The 20,428-nt window shown below is 38.6% G+C and overlaps 1 long non-coding RNA gene across 5 annotated transcripts in view; it reads right to left on the bottom strand.

The window, feature by feature from the left end:
- The window catches only part of LOC135575333 (uncharacterized), a 207,069-nt gene that overhangs the window by 84,128 nt on the left and 102,513 nt on the right, over nucleotides 1-20,428 (bottom strand). For 4 of the 5 annotated variants that reach the window (XR_010465885.1, XR_010465882.1, XR_010465883.1 and 1 more), the window contains exons 3-4: nucleotides 17,249-17,520; nucleotides 10,887-10,997 (exon numbers count right to left, since the gene is read on the bottom strand). This is a non-coding gene — a long non-coding RNA (uncharacterized LOC135575333). Of the gene's footprint in view, nucleotides 1-9,158; nucleotides 9,195-10,886; nucleotides 10,998-17,248; nucleotides 17,521-20,428 lie in introns of all 5 variants that reach the window. The other variant, XR_010465886.1, reaches the window with a different exon arrangement.

Consider the following 20,428-nt stretch of genomic DNA (forward strand, 5'->3'; position numbering starts at 1 on the left):
GAAACTGATAAAATGCAGTAGTTAATGAAAAGTCAATCTCAATGATCTTTAAAAAAAAAGGATTTAGCAAGCTGGGGGTGTTTTTCTATTCTATTAGGGATCCACATAGTTTCTCTCCAAGCTGGATTGTCTTAGACAGAGTGGACAACACAGAAAATCTGAGAGACTAGACCTGGACGGTTTTCTAATGCTAAATTCAGAATTCATGTGTCAAGTGTCCTTGACAGAGAGAAACGTGTTTTCACAAGGGGCCCAGCACTTCCATGGACATACTTCGTTGCATACACTTGCATGGAAAAGTGAGTCCTGATTCCACAACACTATGCTGAAGGAAATGACTTTAAAAAACAACCAGCTAAGATCAACTACCTTTTATTTTTCTTTTATGCTGGTGCCAGACATTTGTCTACTCCAGCAAATGCTTTGAATTTCTGCGTGAGGTCCTCGCAGTGTTCTAATTGTGGGTGCTTTCACACAGAGTCCACCCGCTGACACAGTCAGGATTCGCTGACTAATCTGTTGTTTGCAACAGCACTAACGCCTTCTTCCCACTCCGCTTTTTGCCTTCTCCGCTGCAATGTGAAATCTGTCTTTACTGGGAATTAATTCAATTGTGGTAAATACAAATCCATGTATTTGCAGCATTTATTCCACCTGTGGATTTTGCATTTCTGTGCTAGCGAGGGAAATGTTCTGTCATCAAGCTCTGCAAAGGCACTTTCTACATCACGGTATTTTAGTGTGTGCGAGTGCAATACGGGCGTTCTTTCCTCCTCCTGTGCTGTCCTATGTTAATTCTCATCACCATTCCAGGTGTACTGTGCAGTTTGCAGGGCTCTCAAATTTCTGGGTAGTGTGGAATTTTCCTCTTGCAAAGGCATCTTGTTAATATCATCCTTTTCTACAACCAGCGCTCCCCAAAATTATTCTGTACACCTTTTCTAAATGCTCCTCCTTAGGCTAAAAAGGATCATAAAGTCATTAACCAAGACAGCTTTTGCATGCTACTCAGCAGTATCACATCTGTACATCTTCTTGAAGGGAGAAGATTGATGATAAATATTTGCTTTATTTCACCAATTTATTCCAATAAAGCCTATAGCTGTCGATGGTTGGTTATATATCTCTAAGCAGCTTTCCAGCGTAGTAATACTGCATGGATAATGCCCAGACATCCCAAATAGATCCGGAAGTTCCTAAATAGAAAGAACCTGGCCACCTCTTTACAACTAGTAAATATACTTTAAATCAGACTTTTTTAAGGCATGTGAATTATTAGTTGCTGGTGAGACTGCTGTGAGACTACTGACAATGAGTGAAATGTATCACAGAAAAACAGTGTCTAAGCACAGTTTCTTCAAAGTATTGGTCTAAAACAACATTCAATTATTGATACCTTTTAAACTTTGTAGGATATAACACCATATAGAAGTGTGACTTTACAATTAGTGTTTGCAAGTGCCTGTGAGGTAGGTGAGGGGGTTTAGCGAGGAGCAGGTTCTAAACCTAAAATTACATTAATTTATTTGCTGCAATACATTTAGGTAGATTGGTTATTGTTCAAACTGATTCGTTACACAAAAGAACAGCTTTTATATTACAAAAAAAGAATCTGAGAGAAGTGTTTGTGCTCTTGTACTCCGTTACTGTTGGTAAGACTCAACTAAAAATGCAAGATATGTATAAAGAGTAATTTTGTCTCATTAAAAGACAACACTAGTGGTTCCTCTTCATCTCCTTAATTCATTTCTTATAGTTTTTCTTGTCACATCCACTTGTTTTATGGCTTACTAACTTGCAAGTTATGGTCGTAATTTATGGTCAAAATTGAGTGGTAGCAAATCACAGAATATTTTCATTGATTACCCTAAATTGTCTAATCTCCAGTATGTTTTTAGGACTTGATTGGGTGGTATTTACTGATTGCCTTCATCTAATTTAAAAATCAATCAATAGCAACAATGAGAGTTGGTGGATAAATCGAGTCTAATGCAGCAAAACTGCAGCAAATATCCATCAAAGGCTCATTCTCAATCAAATTTGTGGGAAGTTTTAATACATAAACCAAAATGTCTAAAAGCCTTACTTCTAGAGCACATCATTTTAAAATTGTGCTCTGCAATGTGACATCTTATTGCTCTTATGCTGTCTATTTAGGGCGGTTTTCCACTGCTAAAATGAACATATTTCACTACAATAAAACTGTAGTAAATAAGAAAAAAAATGTCATCAGCTTTGGTTTAAAGGCACTTTGTTCCATCTTCCTCAGTGTTATCTGTATATAATAATGGGAATTAACATAACATCAGCTTTTCATATAAACCATGTGCATTTTCCCTGAGATAAACATTCTAATATGTGTCTTGATAGGAAATGTGTTTTCTACATTGAGAAATCAATTCATTAAAGTTGCTCCTTACATTGTTCTTTTCTTAAAGCATCATTTATTTCCTGAAGTTTTGGATAGCAAATATGGAAGACACTCTCTGGAAGGCAGGATTCTGATTTCTTGACACGATCAGGGCAAAGAGACCTCATGCAGCAAAGAAGGACAGAGAGTAAACGCAAACCTTCTTTTATTTTCCAAGTGATGGCACTACGAAAGTACAATGTGTCTTACTAATTTGTCACGAGAAAACGCGACACAAAAACCATTTCCTTTTGTAACTAGGCATGGACCTCCAGTTTACACTAACTCAAAGTAACTTTTCTATAGGCACAGAGGTTAACAGTTACATCAACTGAGGTCAGAATCGCGCCATCATTTACAGCTGGATGAGGAGCTAGTTCAATAGCCTGGAAAAACAAGTTAAAACTGGCCTCTATTCTTGAAAGAATTTTAATCCATACTCAGAAACAGGTATTTAGCATAAGAATTTACTTTGTAAATATTCGATGTAGATAGCTAAGGAGATTCAGCATTCATTTCTTGCAAACATGGGACATATGATGCTATAGACTCCCTGGGCAATAGGAGGTTCTGCCTTTTGCCTCCGGGTGTTAATACATGACCAGTGAAGGAGAGAAACTTGGAGGTTTGGGGCTTTTCTGCAAGTCTGCAGTTATTTGATTGCAATTTGAGTCAAGGCTGCTTATTAGTAGATAGACTTTCTTTTTTACTGTATTTAAATTAAAGCATATGAGATAAATAGTACAGCCAAGCAACAAACTCTGAAGAGTTACATAAGAAGATAGAATTGAATTTCATCAAATATGTTCATTAAGCAGAATTTTGAAAGGACATATGCTTTCTTAAATATTAAAAAAAGGAGAAGGGTTCTGGACTAACCAGAACCCAAATACTGAAGCTGGACACATCAAGATGTGTGAATTCTTTGCTTTGTGTTAACTTTACAGCTGACCACTCTCTGAGAAAAGTACCTGTGATTATTAATACCTGTGATTATTAATACCTGTGATTATTAATTTTTGCATAATCCAGATGAAAAGACAGAGAGAATCTTTGTCATCATGCTGTCACAATCATATTTTCTTTCAAGTGTTAAACATGCCTCCTGTTTGTAAGGATTGTTCTTATTAATGTTGTTTTCATTCCCTTACACAATTTTGCCTTTGCCTGGGATTAGAAAAATGGGGCAGTGCTGAGGTGTTAAAGCGGGGACTATCCTCTCAAATCTGCTACACTTCCTAACCCAAAGAAGGGAGGGTAAGGCATCTTACGAAGTAGTTTTCTGTCTTGAAAAAATAAGAGCTTGGGGTGGTTCTGAAATCACTTGGAGGAAAATTCCATGTTTTGGATCTAAAGACAGTACAAGTTACACCGCTACAATCCATCACTGCAACAAACAAAAGTGTGGATAGGTACCAGATCGGGCAAACGTCACCAGTCTGAAAAATAATTCTGTTCTAATCAACGTTAAAGTATCCTTTGCTGCTAAACACACTTGAAAAAATATCTGGCCCAAGCAACAGATCACAGCGCACATTACAAATATAAAAGACAACCACCAAAGAGAATCCTACCAGCAGCGCGCTGGTTATTAAAATTCTGACATTCTGAGATATCTTCTTGCCGAGGGCCCTCTTACGATGACATCTGTACACTTGTCATTACATCGCCGCTCGCATCACTTACATAAACATGCCACGGGGAAACCATGACTGATATAATTTTTCTAAGATTGAAAGGTAGCCTTTGTGATCATTAAAACAAACCTGAGAGAGCCTTCCTGCTGATGGAATAGATTCGGTTAGTTCTTTGTGGGTCATTAGTTAAGCAGGGAAGGCGGGGGGAGGGAGGGAGGCCGTGTACTGCAGGTGTTTTACCCTTTGTAAGGAGGCTGCGTGGAGACAAATGATTCTAGCTGGCATTTTGTACACACCGGAGATTGCTTATCGATCCAGATCAGAATATTCAGGCTGGCCCCGGGGAAAAGGCAGAGTATTTTCTGAGGGAGTTAATAACCTGGCAGCTGAGCTGTCTTGTCCAATTCACTGAACCTAGGGCTCTAATCAGGCCAGAGTTTCTTATTTTGAGAAATCTTGCCATATGTGTCTGCTAGCTGCCTTCCACTCTATTGGACCAGTGACAGTGATTGAAATGACAGCCTATAGATAGAGCCTAATCAAATTGTTTATTATCAGCCTAAATCAATATGTATAGATTGTTGAAACATCACTGTCATGCCATGGAAAAGTCATAATAATACTACAGGCTGCAGGTGTAATTCTAAAAGGTATTCTTCCATCCTAAATTACATCTGAATTTAACAGAGTAAAAGAAATTATAATGGTGTACGAGACAGTGAAAAATATACATGTTTACACATTTCAATAAAATAACATTAAGGATTAATGTTAAAATGTCATGTTGTTCACTGCTTAAATGTGTTATCTCGTTCCCTGTCCAGAAGGGAGGCAACAGAGCTTTGGGAAAGGAAAAAGGGATTGAAAAGTGGTTTACCTTTTGTATAGAAAGGGAAAAAACTCACAGAGGTCTGTGTAAGCACATTCTGCAGCATGAATCAAATCCTGACACACCTCAAAAGCAAGTTTTGAGGCATCCAGACTACAGAGATGAAACATACAGCAATGTGAATTCCTTTGGTACTACACAAATATTCCTCCCAAAAGCCTTCCCAAGAGCTCGGACCGTGAGGTCTCATGATCTGACAGGGAGGCTGGCAGGGCAAACAACCCGTGCTCGGAATTTACACAAGTGAGACTAAGTGCAAGCATCTAAAATCTAACCCAAGAGCTGTATATTCTGAAGAGTCTTGGATACTGTTTTTGCACAGAAAAGATATAAATGCATCATACGGAAAAAGTAAAAAAATATTTAATAAAATGCAGCGAATCAGATTCTACAGGCTTAATTAACATCTCATGCAGAATTGTTCAAACAGTAAAATATGAGATGAAGAAGGGATGTTTCTGAGGGCCTGGCACTGGATGGAAGTCCCTCAGAATCCGGAGAGGAGCGGTAATCTTTTTGCAAAGCTCACTTGAGCCGTGCACACATGAAATCCTTCCATAGTGGAACTGACCTGAAATGCATTAATTACTGGAGTGTCTGTAGCCCAACAAGAGTCAACTGTGTAGTTTATAACTTTTGAAGTACATCTACTGGCTTATTTTTGCTCTACTTAAGATGTCGTGTGGAATAATTTATTTCCCTGCTATTCAAAAGAGAATTTTCAAAACTATTTTGAAGTACTCTGGCAAGTTAAAGGGGCTGTAACCTTAGAGTAAATAATACTTTTTGCCCTGAAGAACGGTGTAAAGTAACCTTTAGGTTAATTAATCTTTGCAAGGCAATACACTCCTGGTTGAATACCATTTACCTTGTGTGATTATTGGGTTGAGTCAAACGTGTAACAACTTTCAGCATTACGGCATATGTGCTAATAAAAATAATATTGCCTTGTCGGTTGTACTGATTTAAAGAGGTATGTTTTTCCTTGGATAAAATGTACATTTCTCAGTGTGTGTATTCAGAGCTCTCCAAACAGCAATTATCTTTGGCTGACTGATTCTAGGAATTTTCCTATTACATTGAAAATAAGAATTTCTACATTGCCATTTGAAAAAATGAAGGTACTTATTTAGCATAAAACTTTAGCATAGAATTCTCTCTAAGTATATGCTGAAGTCCCTCCTGAGTCAGAAAAGAGGTTAAGCAGATGCATATCCTTAAGTTCTAAATGATTTCAGTGGGACTTTCCCCAGTCTTAAGTTTTGAACATACTCATGGCTAAGCATAAAATATGAATACAGGTGGCTGAGTTTGGCCCACAGCTGGCACAAACCCAAAATTTAACACTACTTTTAAGGTGTTTTGACTAAAATCCAGCAGAGCACTTAAGTCTACACACAGTGCTGATTTAACTGTCTCAGTTTATAGTTACACTGGTGCCATTTCCTAGCATGGATACAGTTCTGCTAGTATTTGCCTTGGCATAACTTAGCAAGACACTTTTACAGAAATGAATGCCACTGAACGTCATGGAAGGATAGGGCAAGCCTGCAAGAGATAATACCAAAATTGCATAAATTGATAATGCAACAGCTGGAGAAGCATAAGAAATATAAAATATCTACTATATGAAAATATTCTGTTGGCTTTCTTCAAATGCACAATGAAGCATCCTGCAATTTTGAAGTCACCTATTGTCTCCCTCAAGGGTCTGCCCTGTTCCCTGAACACCTGCCTGCTGAGGTGTTTTGTCTGCACAGTAAGGACAGAGTCACTAGGTCGTCTGCCCTCACTGACATGGAAGCTAGAAATCCTGCAAGTGAATGAAGCCAGAAAAATCCCAGCATTTTCAGCACAGTTGTTCAGCCATTGCAGTTGAACACTAGTTTTTGAAACTACATTTTCCTCCTTCAGCAAAAATCTTTTTATAATGTTGAAAGAACACTATTCCTTTTTCCCCCTCCCATAGCAGCAATGGACAGGCTGAATCCTGCCAAACATAATTATCCCAAGAAGCGACTCACTAATCACGGACCCTTTTCTGGGTCTGTGACCTGAGACTGCAGAGTGTGAGCTACTGAGCAGCAGCACTGGGCCATTAGGGCTCCAAATGAAATGATACAGGATTGAAATAGAGCGAATGCTTATTCATCTGCAAAATCAGAACTTCGGCATTTGTTCAAACTGGGACTTTCCTGTTAAACAGAGGCTACATTTTTGACTGATACTTATTTCAAGTTAAAGACAATTTTGGCCTTAATTTATGCAGGCAGTTTTGTGCATGAGACATACACCTGTATCTAGCACCAAGGAAATAAATTCAGTGCTGCCCATGAAATACACCACCACTTGACCACAAAACTCTGACCTACTCCAATAATATCTGACAACTGCATTTGACCTCTATTTCTCAAACACTGGTTTTTATTATTCTCAGTGAACACTGAAATGGTCGTCTTAGCTATTGCACCTTGAAGTCCCCTGTTACCTAAATATTTGAAACTCTTCGTTGGTCCTTTAAAACCTTCAACAGACTAATGGTGGCATCTCTCTGCACGCATTTGCCAATGTGTCTATTCATATGTGAATTCATTTCACAAACAGTAACTCCTAGACAGCTTAGATAATACCTTGGATACTGTAAGACCCACTGAGCTGGATGTGCTCTAATTGTTGGGTTGAAACATGGAAACCTGTTTAAGGTTCTGTGTGGTGTGCGCTGACATCCTCTGTTTCTTTTTGCTGATTTCAGTTACAGGCTGATTTGCTTTGTCTTTGCGCTAAATGGGATGTAGAACTAAACGCAACCGATACAAGTTCTAAATGTTTTAGGATTATTTGTTGCTTTTTTCCACCTTGCTTTGTACAAACAGCAAACATATTAAGAGAAGACGCACAGCATACCAAATTCTCATCCTGTCCGAATAACATGATACTTCCAAATTAAATTATTCAAGATGCAAAAAATGACAGTATTAGAGTCACCAGTGCAAACCTTACCCTGTTCCCTTCATCGTAAACATTCCAACTGTCAGAAAGTTGCCATCTCTCATTAAACACATCACTACCAGCATATGGACATATTAAATGACTGAACATTAGAGCCCTAAACATTTCGCTTGTAACTGTACTTGAAAGTATGAAATAAAAATATTTTGTTTAGTATCTCTACTATGACTTAAGTGATTGCTATAATTTTCTATACAAAATAATACTGCAAAAATTAAGAACAGAAGAAGTTTAACTTCTAGGAATCCACTATCAGTTTTCAGGGATACCATAAGGAATAACAACTTCCATTTCTCTGGTATGAACCATACAGCCAGTGACTCTAAGACTATTTCTTCACTAACAACTAACAAAGCCCTGTGTTGAGCTATTTTTTTTTCAGTTGCATTGTGATGTTGTTAACTAAATCCAGTAATGTCACAACAAAACCTTAGTTGTGTTCAGGCTCAGAAACTTCGCAACCTGAAAAATTACTATTCTGATAAGAAGGAAAATACAGTACAACGTAGCCCCGTTCCCCACAAAACCTCTACACATAGTACTGGTTCACTTCAGATGCACAAATAATTGATGCACTGTTTAAGTCAGGCCTTCCAAACTGGGCTTTAAACCTCATTACATTTAACAGTTCCGTACCAAAATGCCAAGTCCCTCAACGAAAATTCTGGCCAGATTTACGTACTTGAAAAAAATAGTACTGAACCAGAGAAACAGGGAAAAGTGTAATATTAGAAAGTTCTAAATTCAAACCACACTTCAGCAGCATAAAGGTGGATTAGTCAAGAACTGTGATGGTTTAAGGAGTGATATCCATTCCAGCAGTGCCATGTCGTGTTGCTGGGCATTAATGGCAGCACCTTGTCTCCATCAGCTGGAAAAACATTTGCTGTGTGGGTTGCAGATAGTGCCGGCAACCATCCTTCTGCATATCCCACATCCCCACACTCTGCGTGGAGTTACGTATAGCAGAGGTGACATGGAGAGTCCGTGGATGGTCCAGATGTACTTCTGGACGGCTAATCCTACTTTGGTTTAACACAAGAGACAATGGTAGTGACCATGCTAATCTAACAGGTTAAAATAGACCTGTAGAAGAGTAAATCAGTCCTAAATTAGTATCAATATCTTTTTATTTTCTACCAGAAGAAGGTGGGTACAACTCAAAAAACCGCAACAAACTAGAGAGACTTCTGAGATACTTAGTGAAGCTTACCTTGATAAACACTAAGGTGAAATCCAAGGATTTCATCTGCAGAGAGAAAATTGTCTAAATTGTCTGGAAAAACTCATTGACCCAGTCAGATTGTATGAAGCTTGCGATCAAATAAAGCCCCGGGCTCTCGTCTCTTATGCACTTGTGCATCTTGCTCAGAACACACAGCTCAATGAAAAAACCCACAATTTTACTGTGATAAACACCACAATAGAATAGTGTTTGCACAGGAATGCCTGAGCTGCTCTGCTTTAGGTGGCTTGGAAACATTACATTCAAGGTTTGTTAGATATAAATTTATAGACACCACATGCAAAGAATTTTAAGGTTTTGTTATTCAATTATTTTAAGTAGAACAATGAAGTACATCAATGCTACAATACAAATTAATCAAAAAAGAAAAAGTAAAGTAATTAAAGCTGAGCAGTGAGACTGATGAATTCACAAGTAAAGAAAACTTCTGCAATGCATAGTCAAGAGCCTGAGTAATTAGGCGTAGACATATAAAGATTGTTAATGTGCCCTTTATTGCATATCTGTGAAATCTCCTTCACTGAGCAATCACGTACATTGGTTTTGAGGCTCACTTTAGACAACTACAAAAAATTAGGGATGAGAGATGGTCCTGTGATTTAGAACATGGAACAGGAGATAGGGAAGCCTCTTGAGTCCTATGACTTCCTATGTAGCTCTAGGGAAATGACTTAATTTTCCACCTGTAAAATAATTTGACAATCCTCTGTGTGCTTTTCTGGTCTAGGAGGACGTGTATCATAAGAACGCTCAGATGGAGAGCACAGAAACATGTAATGGTGTCGTTCCAAGTATACAACTACAGAACTCCCCGTACGAGTGTTCTGTACAATCAAAGCTAATTTGGGCATAACACCTTTTCTGGATTAGCCCAAATAAACAATTTAGTAATTGTGGTATTATTCCCATGAGTAAGACTCAATGAGCCCATAGCAATTCTCAGATCACTCGTACATAACTACAGAAAGTATTTGCAACTCTATGGCAGGATCTAGGTAAAGTACCACAGAAGTAAATATTTTAAATAAAAATCAGTTTCAACTCTCTATCCTAAGGTAGCACTGCAATTAGGAATGACCTTCACTTACTGCATTCTGACCAAATATGAGTCTAGGTCAGTGCTAAGTGATACAGAACAAATGAACAGTAGTGGATCATTGTGACAACACAGTGGTGAAGTTGAAGATATAGAGTAATTTTTGTTGGAATTTTTTGGAATAGACTTGGCCAATTATAATGTCAACAATGTGAGATTAGCTCTAACATTGAACATACAATGAAGTCTGTGTAAAAAAGTTATCCTGAGAATCCAAATAACAACAACAACAAAATCCACCTTGTCTGCCTTGACAATAGTGTGATAAATTATTAGCCTGGCATAACAACAGGATGGAAGAAAAGAGTACAGAACATCAGCTTGAATCACAACACTGACGAGGCAACCTATTTAAAGTGATCTTTATGTCTCTGAAAATATTTAGTGTTCCTCTTCCCTCAGGCTTTGTTTCCCTGCAATGACTGCAATTGCTTGCAGATAGAGATGCAGACATCTCTGCTCTCACCCCGACTTGATCATTACAACTTGAAGTATTAAAAACATTTTGTTCCCTAAAGCACAGTGATCAGAGCTGCTTGCTTGAGCTAAAAATTAATTCTATCAGTGTTTTATAATGAAAAGCTATAAAAGATCCTTACCTGAATGTTTGTGGATTCGACTGGAACTTTTAGACCCTCTAAGGTGTCATTGTGTGGATGGGAGGTCAGTTGCACATTTATCCTCTTGTTTCTCTGAAACTGCCAGTGGGCCTGTGAATTGGGAAGCATGCCACATAATTAGAAAATTATGCACTGTCAACTTTCTATTACCCTATGCCTTTCCTAAAAGCAAGAGAACATATACCATACTGCCAGTACTTCAGACAGCTGATACCAGAAGCTCTCAAGAGTTTTCAGCAGTCTTCAACTTAAATCACAAACACTGGATAGTTTATAATACAGTAGCTAAAGCATTAAAGCTCCCTTTAAGGAGCACATAACCTTTGAGTACTTAGTACACAGCATTAACAGTGAAAATCACAGCAGAACAGTTGTTCTGAGGCTGAAGCTCAGCCAGATTCCAATCCCATAAACTACGGCTTCAGTCTTCATAGAAAGTTGTATTTCTGTAACAAGCATATTAACAAGAGGAGACTTTTGCCTCCAGGCTCTCACTGTTAGATTACTCTTTATACCAGATTGTCACAGAAAAGACTTTTTACCAAGTAAAAGAGCTGAAAGATAATATCAGCTGAAATGGTAGTTAGCGACTGATAGGAATTCGGCAGAAAATCCACAGGAAATCATTTTGGAAAAAGGTAGCAACATTTTGGAAAAAAACTCTTGAACATGAAAAGATGGAAAAGAGGATTCTCCTTACAAAAATTAAACAGTGGGAAGCTTTTTAAGGGCTCCCAGTTCAAAGTACCTTTTTCTTGAAATACTTGAAATACTCAGGTCATTACGTGTTGCTTCTGTATCTCTTTGTATGACTTTGTGTTGCAGATGGCCATGTCGCCAAGGCCAATATACTCCTGAGCGCAGAGCAGGACACCAAGAACCTCTGGAGACAGGAGGGAATGGTCCATCCCTGGCCAGGCCCTGGTCAGAGCCCTTTCATAGCTGGTGAGGCAGTTCTGGGACTGCTGCCAGATTTCCTGAAAACGGTGTCAGGAAAGGAAGGTATTGTTTCCATCTCAGACACAATTCAAGAATTAGACGGTGAAAGTCATACTGCCGTCAATAAAATTTTGGCCAAAGGTCAGGAAAAAGTCTGGCGAGAACATTGTAAAAGGAACTGAAAATATATGTCTCCAGGTGAGAAGGAAAAATCCTATTCCTAGCCAAGGATTATGTGTAGATAACACGTCACAGAGTTGTGCCCCCGCTAATGCTACATGAACTGTGACATACTATCTTGTAGTACATTTGTGCACGTGTTTTCCAGTTGCATGGCTAAGGAAGCATTCACTGTGTCTGCAAACAGATGATTGCAAACATTGTACCAGAGACTCCAGGCAAATTATTCAGCACATTTCTAACAAGCTGTTAATAGCGATGGATTCAAAAAACTGAATTACTCGCTAATAATTACATACCATTGGATTCACCTTACCATCCTCTGTTTATTCACAGTTATGTGAGGTTTACCTTGACCAGGTTAGCTTCTTTCTACTAGGATTTTTAACGTGCCTCAGAAAGTACCAAAATCACATCAGTTTTCTAACAACGTTCAGCCATTCAGCAGTTAACACATTCTCTAATACAACGCTTTCAATTAACACCCCAGGCTATAGTGGCTCAGCTGTAGACCCTGAATTCGGACTCAGCAATCTTGCTTTCCAGCCCTCATCATCTTCACCGTTGATGCCAAGCTGCACGGCTTGGCAGGTCATACCGTGTGCCTATGGCAAACGTGGGAACTGCTCTGTCCCCTGTCCCTGACACTGCCCAGATCCTGGGCTTCGAGTCTGGAGGCCATTAGGTGACACAGCATAAGGTGTAATAGTTTCTTGATACTTGGGTACTGCTAATGAAGTTCTGTTATGTTCTTGTATTACTTTGCTGAGCTATTGTCTGATGTTACTACTTACAAAGTGTCTGTTACTACTTACAAAGCAGCCCTGGCATGCTTTGTACTAGAAGTCAAATTTTGCAAAACTCAAGACTTTCTGAATCTGTCAGAGGTTTGCTAACTAAATAAGGAAGGCTATTAAGGACTATGTCCTGTGTCACAATGAGAAAATTAATTTTGCTCTGTTCTTAGAAATGAGTAACTACTATGGGGGAGAATAACATCAAAAGTCACCATGAACTGTAAGATGCTGAAAGGGAGATCAGAAAAAAAGGACTCATAGTAGAAAAAAAATCTTTCCATCTAGCATTAACACGCTGAAGGAAAACAATAATGCACATTCTTAACCAAACTTTGATACAGATTTACTTTGCAGTATTCCATATAACTATAGATACAGTCATACCATGTTTCTTAAAAGTAAACAAATGAAAAATAAAAATGCAACTTCCAAAGGAAGGTTATTTATGTTCAAACTGTACCGGAGAAATTAGTCAAGGGCAATTCATGCATGTGAAAATATGATTTGTAGCACTGCCAAGGTCGATAAGACCTTAGGGAGTAAATGCTAAACATACAAATCAAAGATGCCTAGAGGCAGTTTTGAAGATGAGAGGCCAGGTTTCAATAGTTTTTAAAAGCCTGTTAATAATCTAAATGAATAAGCAACGATACAAAAAGAGCAAATAACTCCTTCATGAAAGGAAGAAACCACTGCTAGATGGCTTTCTCTCCACAGACTGGATTGCCTAAGCAATCATACTTTTCTCTCCCACATTTCTGTCCTACAATTCCTGACATTATACCCAGTTAAATCTGAGAAAGCAGAGGCACTTAATCAGGCTGTTGACGAAGAGTTCTGATGGTTCACGAGGTTTTCCCTGCCATTTGCTCCACAATAAGGTCCCATCCCACACTTATGGCAGGAGTGTAAAATGAATCTAAATGAGTCTAAATGAATCTGAGCTGCTGAATTAATTTGGTTGTAAAAATATTTTAACAAAAAAACAACCTTGGTGACCAAAGTAGGAACAGTTGTAGGAAAAATTCACGTTTTCCCAAGATATCTAAAGAAAAATGAACTTTATCTGAAAATGCATACTGGATACAGATAGATTTATTTATTTTTACCATTTTCCCATGGTAGATGAACAAAAAGCAAATGGCTTTTTTTTCCTGGCCCAAAATTGAGAACTGACAGTATTTCATTTTAAGCCCAGACCCGGAAGTAAGAGAGCATTTGTGATTATCCGACTGCAGACACTCCTTTGGTCACCACCGTTGCACCATCTAAACATCTCTTAAATTTCAGGTTGTGTTTTCAAAACACTGGGTAACTTAGAACATCTGCATTTCCCACACAGCTCCAATATCTGGGACATCTAGTCAAAGATATCTGAAATCAAAGTGCTTTTTAAAACAACTTCTTGAAGTAACTCAGTTTGAGTCATTAAAAATAGAATGAGTTACTAATAGGATGAGTTTGTTTCTGAGTCAGACCCTCCAAAATCTAAACAAAGATGAATTCAGAACAGAGCTGGCAATTAGAACTCATTGTGTATTTATTCATTTCTATTAATAATTAATAGTAGGGTTTTTAGTGTTCCTGCATTGTGCTGTTATCTCACATTTTAGAAAATACAACCCATTACAACATCCTGATTTTGTTATTGAAGAGATTCAAACCATTTCGTATGTTGCTTCCATGCAGGTAACCTGTTAAATTGCCACAATCCCTTTCATCACAAATTCTTCCCTTTCTCATGTTCCTATTAAAAATTCTCACTGCTCTGCCAAATCTACCCCTCTTCTCTTCTTCATCGTTGCTTTTTCATAGCTCAGCCATCTTGATATCAGAAAAAAAAAGAGGTTGACTAGATATGCAGATTCCTCTGATTCAGGCATAGAGTAATTAATATTCATATTCAGAATCAGGGTAAGTAATGTGGTATATTCAGAATCTCAGCAGCAAAAGTCCGAATGAGAAAACAAGGATGCTGTGGCGAGCAAATGAAAGTAGATACTTATGGACCAGCTGAATCCAGGGAGAAGATTGTAACCCAAAGTCATGCAGCCAATTCAAATCTGTTGGAAAAGGGTGCAGGATGAAAAGACAAGAGAGGAGCCATCAGCAAAACTGCTGTGTTCTACTTCACACGGTTACGACTCTGGGCAGAAACTGGGTACGAATTGAGCAGATGATTGTGGAGTGTGTGTATCTGAGAGGCAGGAGGGCAAGTCTCCTTGTTCATCCCGATGTCTGAGACATAGGTGTTCCTGCATGAATCCTTCCTGTCTTCCAATTAGAGAACTTGATTCAAATTTCCATAAAGGTGAAAGAATATTTGATCACACCTAAGCACAGTTTGATAAGCAAGAGTGGTAGTCAGCAAAAAGCAAGTGCCATAGCTCCCTCCATTCTTCCCTACATACATATGCGCTGCCTCCTACTCCTATAAGACAATGCATTGAATGTAATGAAGAGGAGATTTTCAAGTCCTCTTGCTCTGGAGAGGGCAAGAGTGCTGGGTAGTTTGCATGGAAAATACAGATGGAAAATAAAATAAGACCACATTACACTTAATACAGCCGGTGGCAAATACCTCACTGAAGAACATATGGAAAGCCCAGGGTCACAGCTTCCAAGACTTCTTGGGAGTCTTGAGACTAGACCTGTACACAGTTGATTCCTCACCTAAAATTTCTCCCTCTCTATTTTCCTCACTGCAGAGAAGGAAAAGAGGCTAAAAGATGGGTCTTCTTCCTTGAGATGAGTTGGTTAAGATCAAATATTAGTTGTGTGAGGTTTCCAGAGAAATTTTGCCAGAGGACAAAGGTCTGTATGGGCCAAGACAAACCAGAAGCTCTACAAGTGGAGGAGGACTGTGTGTGTTGGCTGAGGTTGGGAATCAGTTGCAGCCAGACTGCAGAGCCAACAGCAGCTGTTTCTAAAGGTTTTGTCCTTTTCTTTTTTTTTTGGTAAATCTCAGCACAGCATGCAAGTAATTTGTTATGGACTTGAACTGGAGAAGCCAAGTATGTAGTATTGCGGAAATGAAATCCAAAAAATATAATATTTCAGGTTAGGAAACCTGTAGCTGGTAAGCCGAAACCACTATTTCTGTTTGCATGCCATTTTCTAGCTTGGTCACAGCACTCTGATATATTTAACATAAACACGTTTTACATGCACTTTCTTTGGCTTGTTCTCCAGTGTTTTAGAACTACCACCAGACTTTACTACCAGCAAAATCAGTTTCTGTTTATTTGTTTATTAGAGTGCAATGAAAACTTCTGCCCGTTGGATGCATTTGGAGTTTGCTGAAGCATTTTTCTAGTATTCCCAATATATTCTCAGAAAACTCATCAGACACTCTACAACAAAAATGCCACCACTCCCTGCCTACACACAGCACTTGGAAAGGTAGAAAGGGTGAAGTTGTACGGACTTCAAAGGATATAAAAATAATACTTAAGCTATTAACAGGAAGAGCATCATGCTTAAGCCCATCTGCAGCTGTTGAGGTTGACTGTCATGGTTTCACCCTCTCTAAAACAGCAGTTTTGATGCTTTTTTCTTTTCTTCCCCTCCCAAATTACAGACCTTACAGACACTTTGCACTTCAATGGTACAGGGTAAGAAAAACTCTACTGCGTGCCGCTTCTAGGCGATAACACAGCTCTCACCTGCACCCAAATCACTCCACAATTGTTTGGGTTTTCTAAAAGATGGAGTGAAAAATAACTACCTAACTATATGCACAAAGGCAATGTTAGCTAAGTAAAATACAATTATACTAGCTAGAATTTCTCTTGGACACGATTAGTAACAAAAGTCCCTTGTCCTATGAAAACGTGCCAGGAAATTTTAATTCACTGCAAGCATCCAAGGTTGCCATTTAACACATCATCTGAAAGATTAATTTATTGGGCCCACACTTAACTACCATGTAACCTGCATTTTGTTTTACATGACAGTTATGGGGCCTACTTGCATTTATGCCAGTGAAAAATTTGGAACATGTCCACTAAAGTCAATGGTTCTGTAAAATCAGAGTAAAATTAGACTTAGGTCCACCATGCAATTTAATAATAATTGGTATCACAAACTCGGCCAGTCTTCTGCTTTTCCAGTTGGTAGCAAGTGGAATCGAGCATCAGATATCACATACTTCTAAGATCAATGATTCCTAAATTAAGCCTTGGCCATTGCACAGAGACTCAGGTTCATGTACCTCATCTGACATGACACTCAATGTGCTGAGACCACTGCATGCACATATATTACCCAGCACCTTGGGAGGACCCCACTGTGAAAATGCAGAAGGAAAGTGAGGAATTCAGAAAGGGATTTTTAAATTATGATAATATTTATCTGCAAATCACTTCTTCTTTTTATTATAATCAAAAATTTTGAGCCACTTTCTCTTCCATGGTTTGAGCTTACCTTTCCTTTTGAGTTCAAGGTTTTCCACAGCTTTAGATCAGGCAGGACTTTTTCTTCTTTTTCCTGACAGGGTTATCATGCTATTCGGAACAGCTTTTTTCCTAGTATGGACTTCTGCCATTTTACTGTTTCTTCAAATTCGGAAGCTCCAGACCTTCCTGGGACAGCAGTACAGATCCAAGCTTCATGAAGTGGCTCTGTTCCTGGGGTACTTTCCAAGTGCTGTCCTAACCTGCAGTCTTCTCTGAATTAGATCATCCTTGTAGGTTTCCCTGAAATGGAGGATCACAGCTTAGACCTCAAGAAATAAAGGGGCAGGTGATTAGCATCTGCTGTATTACAAAATGATAAACATTATCCACTGCCCACAACCAGTTTTCATGATCTCCAAATACCAACTAGTAAACACACAATCAGTAGTACTTAGGTGCTCTATCTGATAGAAGCTTTCTTTTTCTATCAATCATTACATTATGTATTTCTGTAATTTATTGTAACACATACTCGAGTTGCAAGCCCAAATATGTAAAAGGACTATAAAATGCTAGTAAGTGAAGTATAAATTCAGCATCTGGTGCAGGTATTCTCTAAGAGTGCAAGCTAACAGGTGAGGGGTTTTGTTGTTTTTTTCTTCCCAACTGTCTTTCTAAAAATAGTCATTTCAATATATACTCACTTTGGAAGCATTTGAATAGAACTAGAGACACTGTGTTATTCGTAATCTGTCCTGTACAAATTGAGCCAAGCATTAGGTCACTGCACAAGCCCCTGTACTTAAATGCAGCTCTGGGTCAGAGACAGTGGGAGCAGAAAAAGGTAGAAAGGAAATAAGATGCTGTATCAAGGTAGAAACACAGGGATGTGTTCCTTTGCCTAAGAAATTAGCTAAATTATTAGTATTTTCTTGGGAAATTCATGCTCTGAAGTGATCAAACACTGCAGTGACTCTTGACCTATCCCTTCTATTGTTGGTGTTGTGTTACCAAATACTGCTCATTGCTTGAGTTTTTAGATTGAGAACTGTTGCTCACCAACTGCTTTACAAGAATCACACGTGTATGAAAAAGTGTTTCCTTCCCAAGTCCACCGACAACCAGCTGACTTGAAAAGCATGTTTCCATTTATTACACCACATGTACAAGTTGAGAGCTTTCAAATGATCCCATTTATGCTAGAGCTGGTAAAGTGATATTCTATTATTTCATTGAAAATAAAATGTATCGAGACATTTTACATTGTTTTTCATTTTCCTTCTGTTTCAGTATTCTTTCAGCTTTGATTTGTGCCATCTAACAACCAAAAGTTATCCAAAATAATTGTTGCACATTACATCTGTTACATTAAAGAAGATCCGCGTTCATAAAACAAGCTTGTTTTATGAATAAAATACATTGAGAAAATATAGCCGTCTCAACAGCAATTTTGTCAGTTAAAAATACAGTGATATAGCTTGAATTTCTACACTTCAGTGCATCTCATGAGGGAGTGAAATGCTTATTAGATGGTAGCATGCATTATTCTCCAGATCTTCTTTTATATGCCTATTTTAAGTATTTGATTATTGCCTGGCTAATAATAGGTGCTTCTTCAGTCAAAGAACAGACTAGAGAAGATTGTAGCATACAATTGTTCACTGACTGCCACTGAAAATGTTTAGCTACTACTGTATGCCAATCTGCCTCTGATGTCTGCAGCCACTGTTCCACACAACCGCAATTAAAGCTGTGGGAATCAGGAAAAACCCACACTGGGAGAAATCCCACCCCATTAATTTTTAAGTGCAGAGGACAGACAGGCCCACCTGGGGTCAGTGGAAAGAAATCCCACCAGTCAGTGATTTATTGGGGGCAGTGAACCCCCCAGTTCCACAGCTCATTACCTGCTCTTCCTTCTGCTCCTCCACCTTGACCACAACATAACCACCCAAAGACACTTTTTGGCTGCATCCTACATTGAACATACACAGAACTGCATCTGAACTGAATCCCAAAGAACCCAAGTAGCCAAAACCTATTTCTGAGGCTGTGTAATGGAGGAGGATCCTGAGAGCATGGCAGCTTGGTGAAACGGAGCAGTGAGAGGGTTTTAAGCCAACCGCAAATGGATCAGCACGCACAAACCAACCGAAAAAAACCTGAAAGCTGCCCAGAAAACAGCAAGATATGAAGGAACTGAAGCAAGCAGGAAGGAAGAAGCAAGAAAGACTCTTGGGGGTCTTTCAGCATATTCAGAGATAACCTTCAAGGGAAAGATAAATAGATAACCCCATTTTTGAACTGGAAAGATGTGTGGCTCACCCTGTAGCCTTCAAAGATTTAATGAAGTGGCTGGAGATGGATCTATGTGACATAAATAGGGAGCGTTTCAGCTACTCTTCTTCCTCCCCAGTGTCAACAAATCCCTCATTTAGACTGGAAGCAGCACTATCTGGTCTCAGTGACAAAGACTACACAGGGTATTGTAGGACAGTAGAAAATGTCTTTACTCTCATGAGTGCCAACTCACAGGCTTGCCACGCATGTTCAAGGGGATATTAATTTTCTGAACAACTCCAGGTGCTAAGACCATCCTGCCCCATTTTTCCTACCCCCAGTCTGAACACTCACAAATTACTGTGAGCAATTTTGCAATAAGCCAACTGTGTTATCCAACCCTTTAACACTTAGAGAAGCCTTTTTATCCAGCAACAATGTAACAGGGAAGGTGCCAAGAGATCCAAATGGGCTCTGGAATGATTTATTCATCCTAGGCTTCTAAGGCCCTTTTCCTCAGTATTAATACTAAGATTAATGTATCCCATCAGTGCGCTGCCAACAGGAACTTTAATAAAAGCAAGAACAACTAGTTGGCTCAGTTTTCTTTCTACTTAAGGTTAGGGCATCATAAAAACAGTAGCCTACAAAGGCTTTCCCTTTAATCTACTTATTACTTTACAAAATGAAAGTAATTTCATTTAATTTAATGAAAACACACAGATTACAGGAACATAAGTACATCATTGCCTAAAGTCCTTCATTAGCAAATTTTTTATAAGGATAAAAATAATATATTTGCATATTTTTAAATTGTGCATATGCATCTTGAAACTTTTAAAGAATTTAGTGCAGACGGATGTATTTGAACGTAACCAAAACACAGCATATTCGATACTTAGGAAGGATGCCAGATTCATAATGACAA

The sequence above is a fragment of the Columba livia genome, chromosome 13 (genome assembly GCF_036013475.1).
Source record: "Columba livia isolate bColLiv1 breed racing homer chromosome 13, bColLiv1.pat.W.v2, whole genome shotgun sequence".
Taxonomy (NCBI): domain Eukaryota; kingdom Metazoa; phylum Chordata; class Aves; order Columbiformes; family Columbidae; genus Columba; species Columba livia.